The following is a 14,687-nucleotide window of genomic DNA, read 5'->3' on the forward strand; positions in this document are numbered from 1 at the left end:
ATGACAAATTAAGCTCTGATGTATGCTTAAAATTAGTAGCAATTGAATGCTCGATATGACTACATGATTAAAAAAACACATGAAAATGTTGGATAAAGTGTCAAAAAAATATGTATTTGTAAAGTGCATGTTCACCCTTGGGGGATTTTGGTGCTGAATACCAGTTTTCTTGTTTCGCAACTCAATTGTACTCATTTTATCAACTTCAGAAAGACAAAAGGCCCAGAAGACCTGCTTGACTTTGAACCTGTGACCTTGAGTTCAATGCAAACACAAGCTTTTCAGACACTCACCCCCAGTCACAGATCTGGGTTGAATCCCTCATCATTCTTTAGCTCACTTTGCCACCTCAGTTCAGTTTCAGCGCTCTGTCCATCATCTCCTTGTGTTTGCTTTGTTCGCCCTAAGTTGGCAGGGTATGCCCAGATGTGAGTCCCTTGCTCACTTTGCCACTGGATTCAAGCTAGTCTGGCTGATGAGGGGTGTTACCCCGAAACCGGTCCCAGGATGCTTGTTTCCAGTTCAGGGAAGACCTGGCTTGGCAGTTTGGGCTGGACTGTTCCCATGAGGCACAGGGTCAAGACTGATTTGCATATAGCTGAGTCTGAACTGAGGTGGGAAAGTGAGCTAAAGAATGATGATGGATTCAACCCAGATCTGTGACTGTGGGTGAGTGTCTGAAAGGTTTCAGCTCTCCGTCCATCATCTCCTTGTGCTTGCTTTGTTCGCCCTAAGTTGGCAGGGTTTGCCCAGACGTGGGTCCCTTGCTCACTTTGCCACTGGATTCAAGCTAGCCTGGCTGATGAAGGGTGTTACCCAGAAACCGGTTCCAGGATGCTTGTTTCCGGTTCAGGGAAGACCTGGCTTGGCAGTTTGGGCTGGACTGTTCCCATGAGGCACAGGGTCAAGACTGATTTGCATATAGCTGAGTCTGAACTGAGGTGGGAAAGTGAGCTAAAGAATGATGATGGATTCAACCCAGATCTGTGACTGTGGGTGAGTGTCTGAAAGGTTTCAGCTCTCCGTCCATCATCTCCTGGTGTTTGCTTTGTTTGCCCTAAGTTGGCAGGGTAGGCCCAGACGTGGGTCCCTTCGCTCACTTTGCCACTGGATTCAAGCAAGCCTGGCTGAAGACAGCCGAAATGCCAGAAACCGGTCCTAGGAAGCTTGTTTCCGGTCCAGGGAAGGCATGGCTTGGCAGTTTGGGCTGGACTGTTCCCATGAGGCACAGGGTCAAGACTGATTTGCATATGGCCATGTCTGAACTGGGGTGGCAAAGTGAGCTAAAGAATGATGATGGATTCAACCCAGATCTGTGACTGTGGGTGAGTGTCTGAAAGGTTTCAGCTCTCCGTCCATCATCTCCTTGTGTTTGCTTTGTTTGCCCTAAGTTGGCAGGGTAGGCGTGGGTCCCTTCGCTCACTTTGCCACTATCTTCAAGCTAGCCTGGCTGATGAAGAGTGTTACCCAGAAACTGGTCCCGGGATGCTTGTTTCCGGTTCAGGGAAGACCTGGCTTGGCAGTTTGGGCAGGACTGTTCCCATGAGGCACAGGGTCAAGACTGATTTGCATATAGCTGAGTCTGAACTGAGGTGGCAAAGTGAGCTAAAGAATGATGATGGATTCAACCCAGATCTGTGACTGTGGGTGAGTGTCTGAAAAGTTTCAGCGCTCCGTCCATCATCTCCTTGTGTTTACCTTGTGTTCAATGTCACTTTTCTATATGGAATTTTATAATCGGCTGAGACACCACATCCTGGTCTGTATTAACATCACACAGTGCTTATTTTGGAAAAAAAAGAGTGCCCGTGCCTGAAGCACTGCACAGCAGCCGGCGGACAAATCAATTAAAGGTCTGCATGCCGAATACCAAGGATAGTAGCCTTTAATCCACTACCAGACACTCCCTGCTCCTATTTCTTGCTCTTGCAGAGTCCTGCATTATGTTTGTGATGGTTTTGCAGTCTTTTTCTTCTTCTGTCTTTCCAAACTGTGTATTTTTCCCTCTCTTGCACTCAGTAAATACCTCATATGGCAAAAAATCGGTGCCTGTCCCCAAAAATAAGTGCTAGTGCTCCCCACATATTGGTCAGCATAGTCATTGGTATATCCTTTTCAAACATTACTGAGTGTTAGAGCAGGGATCTGGGGAAGTCCAACCAGTGTCAGATTCAATGCAGTGCGACTGGTGCGGCTGCACTGGGCACTGACCAGGGAGGGGGGCGCTGAGCAATAACTTGCGATTTAAAAACACCTGCAAAAGAGTTCCTTGTGCGTCCAGGTTTCAGACAGTATTAAAAATGTGAAGACAGCTCTTGTGATTAATGTTCCTGCTAAAGAGAGAGTTCAAATTTTTGTCTAGTGCCGGTTTGGAATCACCATAAAGTAGCACAGAGGGTTAATATGCCTGTTGCAATGAATGCATAGTGTAGATCACAGATCTGTATTTTATGTGAATAGGTGAGTGGATCACTGCTTTTGTCACCAAGATTCTTTTGTTACCGCAGTTTATAAGATTTAACCCTAATATAAAACAGAGACTGTTACGAACTGTCATAAAAGAGCTGCATGCAAACTGCATCAAATAGGTTAGGAAGTTATGTTTCTTTCCCCAGTCTTTCATTATCTATTCCTAATGTTGCTGAAAAGGGTTTGTTTGGGTAGATATACATTTGTATTAGTAAAGCCAGCCTTTACCAGTGCTTTATAACAAATGAAATGTATGTTAGAGAGGGGCTATGGAGAGATGAGGGGCATTTTTTGTCTTGTGGTAGTGCGGGAATCCGAAGAGGAGGTCGTGGGCACTAAAAATGAATTTCGCACCGGGCGCCATCAGCGCTAAAGCTGGCCAGAGTCCAACCCTCTTAATGTCATGGAATAATTGTGGGAAAGAAAAAAGATTCAGTTAGTTATAGTCTGTGTTTTGATCCCTGATTTTGGGCCTGATGTACTATTGAGTGGTCTCAAAACACTTGTCGCAATTTGCAACCAATATTTTTGCGACCTTCAAGAATTAAACTATATACTAATAGATCGGTTCCTATAATCTTAAATCATAGTGGGTTGCATTCTAACCTACATCATGAATATTAATAACTGGCTTGCAATAAAGGAAACCTTTTTAAAATGCAGCCCAGCTTCCTTAAAGTAAACTGGGCTGCATTTTTTGGGTGTTTTTGAGAGTTGCAGTGATTACTCCCAATCAAACTTTGCAAATGGGATACCACCACAATTTGGGGATCGGTAAATTTTCAATGGTTTGCACCTGCTATTTCAGTCTTAAACCATTGATAGATATTATGGATAAGAAATCGTATTTGGCGGGAAAGCCTACATCCACCTCTTTACAAATAGAGATTCCTTATCCATTTCTAAACCTATTTAAGGATTTGTTAAAAAGTTACTGACTCCTAAAATGTGTTTAGTGCAGTGCTAAAAGCAGATTTTCTCTCACAAATTCCAAACTGGAGCATTTGCTACTAAGCAACTGCTTTGTACATCTGGCCCTTGATTCACTATCCACAAGTCCTTGAGAAATGTTTAGGCCTCCAACACCAGTTCAGCTGTGCTCTTCTCCTCATCAGCAGCCTTCATTCTTTCTCAGGTCTGATTCTGTGTAGAGTCATTATTTGAATCATCAAAGTGAAGTATCTTGCAATGAGGGACTGGAAAGGGTTTTGTGAACTGACCTGTGTATGAATACATTTGGGTCGCAATCCTACCTCAACTTACTCCAATTGCATTCCATCACAAGGATATTGCTCAGCCGGGGTCAGCAGACCACCAAGGTTGTGGTTGCCTCTCAATAAACATTATTGTTTTTATAAAACAGCCCATATTCCTTAAAGAAAATAGGGCTTTGTTTAAAAGAAAGTTTTATTTTTTTTAATAAAGGTTTGTTTAAGAATTGACTGTGGTCCTCTTGACCACTTCCTTCTCTCAAACAAACTTATTTTAAGACCCACAAAGCTTCACAAAGGGGAAGGGGTCCCAAAGTGACCACTTCCATTTTATGAATGTTTTGTGACAGGATTATGGTTGCAAAACATTCATACTTCCTACAGAATCGCAATTTTGAAGGAACACCTGCAACATTTCCCTCGCAAATAGCGATTTTAGGAGTTGTGGATTTAGTGTGGTTAAAAATGCATTTTCACAATTGCAAACAGCAAAATGAATTGTTTGTGATTGTTAAAACTCTTAGTAAATCTGGACCTAAGTCTTTAGGATGCCATTGTTTTTTTTGAAAAACCTTTATTAGCATGTCAACCAATAACAAGTATGGGCCTACAACCCCCCGGGGCCGGCCGCTAAGCAGTCAAAGTAACAGAGAACCAATGTTGACACAGGCAGAACCTCGGGGAGCAGAATCTCCATGCTAATATATTCTCGGCCAGTGAATGGCACAAGTAGGACACCAGGATTAAGAAGGCTTTCATTTTATAATAGGGAAAGACAAAAGGATCAGGTGCCAAACAATTTCCCAGCAGCGAAAAATGGCAGGCAGAATAACAAACGTAAACAATAAACGGCAATCTATCGAGTCAATGGCGCTAAAACAGGAAGTGCAGGATGTAGAGAAGTATCATGACCAATTGCGCCTGCAGTCCCATGCCCTAAAGCCCAGAAAACACCCCGGAAATTGTGGCACACATGAAAAAGCAGTGATTCACAACAAAGGAGTTGTACCACGCTGATCCCAGGAAAGAAAAACAAAGAAGAATCAGAGAAGAAAAAGGAGGCCATGGAAAAAAAGGAGAAAGACTAAAGAATCCCCTTCCCCAACTCCCCACCCTGCACCTCTGCAGATGAGTACGGCCCCCCCCCCCAGCAGTGTGCCTGTCGCCCTAGAACCAGACCCGAAATATAGAAGAACAGAGAAAAGGGAGTAAGAAAAGAACCCCACCAGACGGGGGGGTAGAGAGAGTATTAATAGACTGGAGGAGGGCCTTCAAAACATGCCCCCGGCTTCTCCCTCCCGCACGGTAAGTTTTCCCCAAGGCAAACAGTAAGCAGCACAAAATCGACCATGTCAAAGAAAGATGGGGAGCATTATGCACCAATTATACTAATAGCTATGCCAAGAGAGCACGCAACCCCTGAGCCCGCCCGTCTACTAGATGACCACCCCTGAAGGATCAGCCTTATCCTTGACCACTCTTTGCAAATCTGCCCATGCATACCCCTCGACCCAGCGCCATGTCCAATGTTACAAGGTAAAGGAGTGTCCAAAAACGACCGGGAAGCGACGCACACAGGTGGGGTGGAAGTCTCTGAGTACCAACACAGTCCGCATCATGGAGGGACGTCTTTCCCAGTGTTGCCCCAGGGTCCGCACTGCACACAAGGTCCAGGAAGACGGAATCAGCCAAAGTAGACAACTGTTGCTTGAATTTTCCCTGGGTCGCCGGAGGCCGTGCACGGGACGAGGCCACCACCTCCCACTCAGGTCCAATACCTCCGGAACAGATCAGACCCACAGTCAGCCGATCACACGGAAGCATACTGTCCGGAGTTTCAAGCTGTTCACTAATCTCAGGGGTGGCCGCGACATTGTCCTCCTGTGTGCAGTGTGGGAAGTCCCTGTGTACCTGAGGACAGGCAGGCCGCAACTGTCCCGACGCTGATGCCACACCATCGAGCTTACTCCCCAAGACCCCGATGCCATGAACCAAGGTGGAATGAAGGGCACCGAGAGCCTCGAGGAGGTCGCCGTACCCCAGCACAGCTCTCTGCGATCGCTCCGCCACACTCCCAAAAGTCACACACTCCCAATCCTGCTGTGACCCGGTGGACAGGATGGTAGGCTTCATCATAACAAGATGGCCGCCGGGTAGGCCCGACCCGTATTGGGACCGGGACCCAGGGACAAGCGCCTCGAGGTCCACGTCGCTGGAAACAGGGTTCCGGGGGCAGGCAAAAATTATCCGTTGTGTGGTCACGGGCAACAGTCGTCCCCACCACGGACCAGCGCCCGCGAAAATCCGGGAGCGGCCCGCAAGAATCAGGGCGAGTTACGGGCGGCGTCCGGGCAGCTCACCGTCAAAGGCAGGGGCAATCACCGGAGAATCTCAGAATTGCCACCCCGGGCATGCACTCGGTCCGCTACGCTTAGCGGCAGGAACGACCACGGCGAAATGTGGGCCGAGGTGTGCACCGCTCCGGTGGTCCGACTCCACCCAGTCACCACAGGCCGGTGTTGTTGAACTGCCACCCGGCCGAGGCGTCCACTCGAGGTCCTGGCTCCAGGGCTGCACGGGCCGCAAATTTCAAAGGCACATTTCTCCGGCGGTACCGCCGCCAGAAACTTCGGAGTCACACGGTCGGTTGCCACTCTCATTCACAAATACGAGCACGTAGCGCAGGCTGAGGATCTCATGCAGGATATCCGTGCGGGATGCGGAGGTTCACGGAGCCGGGAGTCTACGCTGCCGTCCCGGTCGCCATCTTGGCTCCTCCCCCCTAGGATGCCATTGTTAACTTGTGTGTGGCAATTGCATGGGTCAGTAATAATTATAGTTATAGTATAAAACCATTAAAACGTTTGTGACGATAATAGTAAAGGCAGTTTTTAAACAATGGAGGGACTGTGAGATCAGTTTACAGTTCATTTATATGACTGGAAGTAAACATCCTTATCTGGCAAGTGTTGGCATTAGTGACAATTATTTTAGCAGAACACGATATTCCTTGATTTTAAATTAAACAAACAGTAGGGTTCCATAAACCCTATGCCAATAAAAGAAAATATGAGCCAATGTGAACATCTGCAAATGTTTATTTTCATTCCTTTACATGTGCCAAGTGCCTTTGCCACGTACAGTCTGCTTTCCTGCTACTATAAAGTATAGGAAAAGTCTCAGTTGCCAGGCTGATTCTGTAACATGCAGGGGCAGATTGACTAGGATTTTGCACTTTTATGGCAATGGGAAATCATTTTGGTCATTTACCAGGCCATGCAAAGCCCCTTTGCATGGCTTTGCGTTGTTTAGTAAATACAAAATTACGCAACACAGTGCATAGTACTGCCTTTTGTTACTTTTGCATCGGGTAGGCGTTACATGGGTGGAGCATGGACATGCCAATGCATCTACTCATGCATTTTGATGCAAACCAACCCTGGGTTTGCACCAAAATTGTGCACCTAACTGACAAAGGCATAATGAGGAAAAATATCTTTAATTCTTCTGCAGCACCCATAGAAAGAGGAATTTGCCTGCAAGGGTAGTTTATGTGCAGAAAGGTGTCCCTTCCTGTGCAAGACAATCCTGCCTGTAATGCAGGCACCCTTGGACCATGGTGCATGGTACTAGGCAGCACATAGGGCACCAGTGCTGGATGAGAGCAGAATTGTGGCATATCTTATTATATGTTGCACATTTCTGCTCTCTCCCTCTCCGCACCGCAGCACAGCGGCTTACCTTGCTGCATTGAATTGCGTTAATTCGTAATAAATCTGCCTCCTAGGTACCAAATGCTTTACTAACATTTAAGGACATATGCTTGACACATATATTTGAGAACATGAATAGATCTCCCACCTCCAACTAGCTCGTTTAAAATGAGTAAAGGGGGATTGGATTTAATATTGTGCTAAGCTGGTGGCTGCTGCTTCTTCTTTACTCTTTGATTCTATTTGCCTGATAAAAAAGGCTGGACTGCCTGCAATGTGCAACCTGTACGTTTCAGACACTTTGATCTTAGAAAGCAAAATTATTGTTGCAGAACAGTGAAGTTAGCATCAAAATGGTGGAGGAAGTAATAGGAAGTGGAGTATGATAGCAAATGGGTTGAGCCAGACAGGCACGCTCAGCACTGTGCTAGAGCACATGGCAGCTGTTGAAGAAACCTGGCAGCAGAGGTGACGGCCATGTGGGTCTACGGCAAGGACCGAGGGGAATAGTGGAATTAAAGTAGGAGCCGAGAAACTTGCTGTCATTTTGAATATAGAATGGAGGGTAGGCACGTGTGTATGGCTCTCACTGAAGCAGCCAAAGGCCCTATTTAGAGTTTGGAGGGCGAGCTACTCCGTCACAAATAATGCAGGAATCTGTCTGCCTTATTACAAGTGCCATAGGCTGCAATGTACTTGTAATATAGCTGTCAGGATATGTGCCATATTTTTCATACAGGATCCCAGTTCTCACAGATGTAAGGAATGTGGGGATTGCAGATGGCACTCTTGTTCCACCACCGCAGTCTCCCCATATAATTCACAGGTTTTAGCAGACCAGTGTTGGCGTGGAAACAGACATTGACAAGCAGCTCTCACAGAACCAATGTCAGCCTAGAGTAGGAACTGTCAGAGGGTGGCGAGAGACTGTGGCAGGATGTTAGGTGCTTACTTATATTGGGGGAAAGAGTAAGGGGAGTATATTGTCCAATTGCGATGGGGAGCATGAGCGGATGCCAGGTTTTTTATTTTTGACTGGGTGGAGGATGGAAGGGTCCTCCTATCTGACAAGATGCATGTTTTTTTTGTTTGTTTGCTAGTTTCATTCTCTCTTGAGGTTGATTGGAGTGGCAAGATCACCAGGTATATGTTTTGTTTGGATTCGGCAGTCAAAGAGGGGGTTCGCTATGGGTGGTGGGGTGGGTGGCAGGACTCCATATACTTTAAGCAGGGCCTGAGTGAGGTGAGAGTAAGCTGAGTATGACTCTCCCGATGGGCTATCATGGAGCTGCTAATCTGATTAGGAGAAGAGGATTTGTTTGAGAGCCCATATATAGCATACAGTTGGAGATCTCTAGCTCCCTACAACATAGAATTTCTGTACACAAAAAACAGAAGAGACAGTACCACCAGTCTCCAATGAAACACCAATGTCTACTGAGATGGCAGATCAAGACTCCTAGAAGAAGCAAAATGGACAGTAAGAGGGCGGAAGTGGTAGAAAAGAAGCAACACAACAGTAAGAAGAAGAACAAAAGAAAAACATTATCCCCATCAGGAGCAGAAGAACCCTAATGAAGATGAAACAATCAGTACTTCGTCCATGTTCCACATGAAAGAAGAGGAAGTGAAGCCAAAACGTGATGGCCAATTGTGAGGCAGCACATAAGAGTGGCAATGAAACCAACTAATGGTAAGCAGTAGACGGGCTCCAAACCCCTTGTAGAATACAGTATCTGTTTCATGTGAGCCCTAAAAATTGCCAAATGCATTCTTTGGCCTATTCTGTACTAAAATGAGGGAAGAAGTAGAAACGTTTTGCAGGAACTTTGGATCAGCGGTTGGCAAGGTCAAGAATAACCTTGGGAAAATAGATGCACACCTCTGAAGAGGCAGCAACGTTCTTGGCAACGAACACACTGGAGCTTGAAAGAAGATCTCATATTAATATATTGAGGAATGCAAGGATTTGGAAAGCAACTCATGCAGTGAGAACATTTGAAGGGTGGAACGGACAGCATATATAATAGTTTTCAGATCAGGGAGTTATTTTCAGTGGTGCTGAATGACACAGCCAGTGTTCTGTGTTTGGATCCTGGGTGGGAAAAAAAGGTCTCATAATGTGCAACAGCTGAGAGATTTGCAATACATACTGCATTAGTTCAAAATGAAGAAACAACAAATCTTAAGTAGATATAGGAACAAGGGCCTGGTGTATGAAATTTCCATTCTCAAAAAGTGGTTGCAAATTGTGCATCGACATCTTGAGAATAAAAAATAATTTTGCAAAGCACCCTATGCACTAGTAGGACAAGGTTTACAATATTTCGACTCATAGTGGATCACAATCAATATTTATGAGGTAGGTCGCAAACTGCAACTCACTATGGTTGAATTGCACCACAGGGATGGGGCCTGCTGGCGTCAGCAGACCACCATGTTTGTGATCGAATATTAAAGTAAACGTTTTTTTCATATGAAACCCATTTTCCTTAAAAGAAACGGAGCTGCAATTAATCAGAAAAGTATATAGACTTTATAGGTTTGTTTGAGAGATGTTACCTGTCTCTTAGACCATCGCCTACATCCAAACACACTTCTTTTTTTACATTCACAAAGCAGAAGGGCCCCAAAAATATCCCTTTCCGTGCTAGGGAGGCTAATGTTAGAGACTAAGGTGCCAATTACGATCCTGTAAAAAGATTCCCCGTACGACTCGTATCCGGTCTTTTTACCGTACGAATCGTACAAGTGCCGTACAAATTGCCAAGTACGATTCGCATGGGAAAAAGTCCATACGAATCGCATTGGGAATTATTCCCCACACGTCCTCGGGTCGGAAAATGTGTCCGACACATCCTCGGACGATTTACCGTACAAATGTGAAAAGTGAAGTCCGACCGCGCAAGTACGATCCATCCCGTGCGTCCGATGTTACAACCGGATGGAAAAAACACCGTCCGCACCGAACTCCCATAGCAACCATGGAGACATGTGCCCGCATACGCGCCCAACACTCCCCCCAGCCCTCCTATGTACGAGTCGAATCCCCACCCGTGTATGTACACCCGTGTATGTATGACCCGTACCCTCACCCGCGTATGTATGGAGAGTACCCCCACCCCAACCGTGTATGTACGGACCGTACCCCCACCCCAACCGTGTATGTACGACCCATACCCTCACCCGCGTATGTATGGAGCGTACCCCCACCCCAACCGTGCATGTACGACCCGTACCCTCACCCGCGTATGTATGGAGCGTACCCCCACACCAACCGTGTATGTACGGACGGTCCCCCCACCACAACCGTGTATGTACGGCACGTACCCTCACCCGCGTATGTATGGAGCGTACCCCCACCCCAACCGTGTATGTACGGACGGTCCCCCACCCCAACCGTGTATGTACGGCACGTACCCTCACCCGCGTATGTATGGAGCGTACCCCCACCCCAACAGTGTATGTACGGACCGTACCCCCACCCCAACCGTGCATGTATGACCCGTACCCTCACCCGCGTATGTATGGAGCGTACCCCCACCCCAACCGTGTATGTACGGACGGTCCCCCCACCCCAACCGTGTATGTACGGCACGTACCCTCACCCGCGTATGTATGGAGCGTACCCCCACCCCAACAGTGTATGTACGGACCGTACCCCCACCCCAACCGTGTATGTACGACCCGTACCCTCACCCGCGTATGTATGGAGCGTACCCCCACCCCAACCGTGTATGTACGGACCGTACCCCCACCCCAACCATGTATGTACGACCCGTACCCTCACCCGCGTATGTATGGAGCGTACCCCCACCCCAACCGTGTATGTACGACCCGTACCCTCACCCGCGTATGTATGGAGCGTACCCCCACCCCAACCGTGTATGTACGGACCGTACCCCCACCCCAACCGTGTATGTACGACCCGTACCCTCACCGCGTATGTATGGAGCGTACCCCCACCCCAACAGTGTATGTATGGACCGTACCCCCACCCCAACCATGTAGCAACCATGGAGACATGTGCCCGCATACGCGCCCAACACTCCCCCCAGCCCTCCTATGTACGAGTCGAATCCCCACCCGTGTATGTACACCCGTGTATGTACGACCTGTACCCTCACCCGCGTATGTATGGAGCGTACCCCCACCGTGTATGTACGGACCGTACCCCCACCCCAACTGTGTATGTACGACCCGTACCCTCACCCGCGTATGTATGGAGCGTACCCCCACCCCAACCGTGCATGTACGACCCGTACCCTCACCCGCGTATGTATGGAGCGTACCCCCACCCCAACCGTGTATGTACGGACGGTCCCCCCACCGTGTATGTACGACCCGTACCCTCACCCGCGTATGTATGGAGCGTACCCCCACCCCAACAGTGAATGTACGGACCGTACCCCCACCCCAACCGTGTATGTACGACCCGTACCCTCACCCGCGTATGTATGTAGCGTACCCCCACCCCAACCGTGTATGTACGGACCGTACCCCCACCCCAACCGTGTATGTACGACCCGTACCCTCACCGCGTATGTATGGAGCGTACCCCCACCCCAACCGTGTATGTACGACCCGTACCCACACCCGCGTATGTATGGAGCATACCCCCACCCCAACCATGTATGTACGGACCGTGCCCCCACCCCAACCGTGTATGTACGACCCGTACCCTCACCCGCGTATGTATGGAGCGTACCCCCACCCCAACATTCTAAGTACGGAGCGCACCCCAGGCCCCAACACCAGCACCTTCACCCAACATCGCGCATATACGAGTCGTACCAAGCCAGACACAAGGACAGCACTGTACAACAAAATTGGCGAAGTACACACCGTACACATGCTAAAAACGCACGTACACAACCAGGACAAAGCACAACAACACAAGAATACACTATTCGAATGGCACAAAGCCACAAAACATGTCCAACAAGCACAAATACAACACATTCACTGACCTGCAACTGCCAAAAAAATCCCAAACAGAGGCCCAAAACACAACCACTCCTTATAACACACCCACCCAAACTTCAAACACAGCCACACCCACCAATGGACCAATACAAAGGGCCCACACACACAAACCATGAGCCTTTGCAACAGACTCACTGCTGCCAGACCCCACAGACAACCTACAGCACCATACTTGAAGCTTTACTACACCTTACACTTGCACACCTTCACACACACACCTTCACAAACACCCCCTCATCACATTCACACACACCTGCACAACCACACCCACACACCCACAACCATCCACACCACACCCCCACAACCATCCACACCCACACCCCTCACCATGCCCACTAACAAGAATCCAAAGTTCACTAGCCAAGAGTTGGAGGTCCTTGTCGACGAAATCATCAGAGTCGAGCCACACCTCTTTGGAACATTGGTCAGACAGACCAGCATTTCCGAAAAAACAGCCATGTGGCAGAGGATTGTCGATGCTGTCAATGCTGTTGCGTCCACCAGAAGGACCAGGCATGAATGCCAAGCCAGGTGGTACGATCTGCGGAGGAGGGTCCGAGCCAAAATGACCGACGACCACAACCAGGCCAACATCACAGGAGGAGGGCCGCCCCGCAGACCCGTACAATACCATCCCTGGGAGGAGAGGGTGATGGTCATACTGCCGGTGGTGGCAGTGGACGGATTAGAAGGACTCCGAGACCCGGGTGAGTACACAAACAACTCACCTCACATGGAGGGAACGTCATCCACAACCAAACTCACAATCAGTCACGCAACCACCCCAAGCTATCGCATGACTCAACCACACTCCATGAACACGCACATGCCACTAGCGCCACCATGCCCCATGCACCCAGCTGGACAATGCCAAGTCACAGGCCACAGAAAACACCAACACAAGACACGGTAAGCCGGATGGCGGGAGTGTGGGCCCCAAAAATCACATAGTGCAACTCAGAAGCAGACAACAATGCCCTCTGCCCATATGGCCCAGGTCACAGCCAGACAAACAGTGTGTCCCCACACAGGAAAGACTTGCCAGCAAATGGCGGACGCCTTGCATTAAGACATGGGGGTGAAGGCACGTTTTTGCACATGACAGCAGCTAATGAACAGCCAACACTGTGAAAGAGTGGCAGCACACACCACCACAGCAGCAGCGCAGACACAGACAATACACCCAATGGGTGCCTGGAGATCAGAAACAAACTCACATCAACAAGCCAAGGGCCATTCAAAGATCTGCTAAAAGTGTGTGCCTAGGAAGCTGGGCTGAGGTGACAGAGGGTGACAAACAGAGGGAGGGAGAGGGGGAGAGAGAGGGAGGGAGACACAGGGAGACGGACAGAGGGAGGAGGCTGACACAGGGAGGGAGGGAGAGGGGGACAGAGAGGGAGTGCGAAAGGGACACACAGGGAGACCAATTCAGCCTTATGGGGTGTGGGAATGTCTGCTCGTCAGCAGGTGGACTGCGTGCATGTAGACAAGGGTGGCCAGTGCCTCAATCCCCCTCTCTTCTCCATGGCAAAACACTGGGCCATGTCTCAACCTGTGCCGAGCACAACGCCAGCTACCTGCATTATATAAGTGTGTGGAACAACTCCATGTGCCCATGTACAGTGCAACACGGAAGGCGCCAATGCATGGCTCGCCACACCTGCTCACTCCACTGCTGACTGCAGTCACAATTGACAATGCAAGTAAGACTGTGCCACACATAGGTAAAGTCTCAAAAGCTGTGGCCAAGGGACATACCCATGCACAAGTGCACTGTGAATGGAATGCAAGACATATCCAAATTCCCAGAGGAAATGTGCCAACTTTGAAACGAATGAAACATGGATGTTGCATGGAACATAAATAACATTGTCTCTCTCACACACAGGTCAACGTCGTGGATCACCCCCCAACACTGGGGGATGCCGATCCCACCGGTAGCGACGACTCTCACCACTCTGTGGACGACCCCGACCAACCTGGCCCCTCTGGTGTCCAACCACCTGCAGCACCTGCGTCAGGTACAACTGGGCCAACCACCACCCCCACTCCTGCCACATCCCAGGAGACACCCAGGAACCCTGCCCCACCACCACAATGCAGCCAGGCTCACCAGGAGGGACACGGTGTACCGGGCACCCAGAAGGAGGCAGGCGACAACGCTAATGCCACCCCTCAGGGGTCCCGGAGACCCGATGTACCCACAAGGGCAGGCCAGGTGCAAGTGGGCATGGGTGGTGGGAGTGGAGGACGGCGGAGGCGCGAGCCTGACCAGTTGGCTGCGGAACCGGTATATGCCCATGTCAGA

This window comes from Triturus cristatus, chromosome 7 (genome assembly GCF_964204655.1).
Source record: "Triturus cristatus chromosome 7, aTriCri1.1, whole genome shotgun sequence".
NCBI classification, from domain to species: domain Eukaryota; kingdom Metazoa; phylum Chordata; class Amphibia; order Caudata; family Salamandridae; genus Triturus; species Triturus cristatus.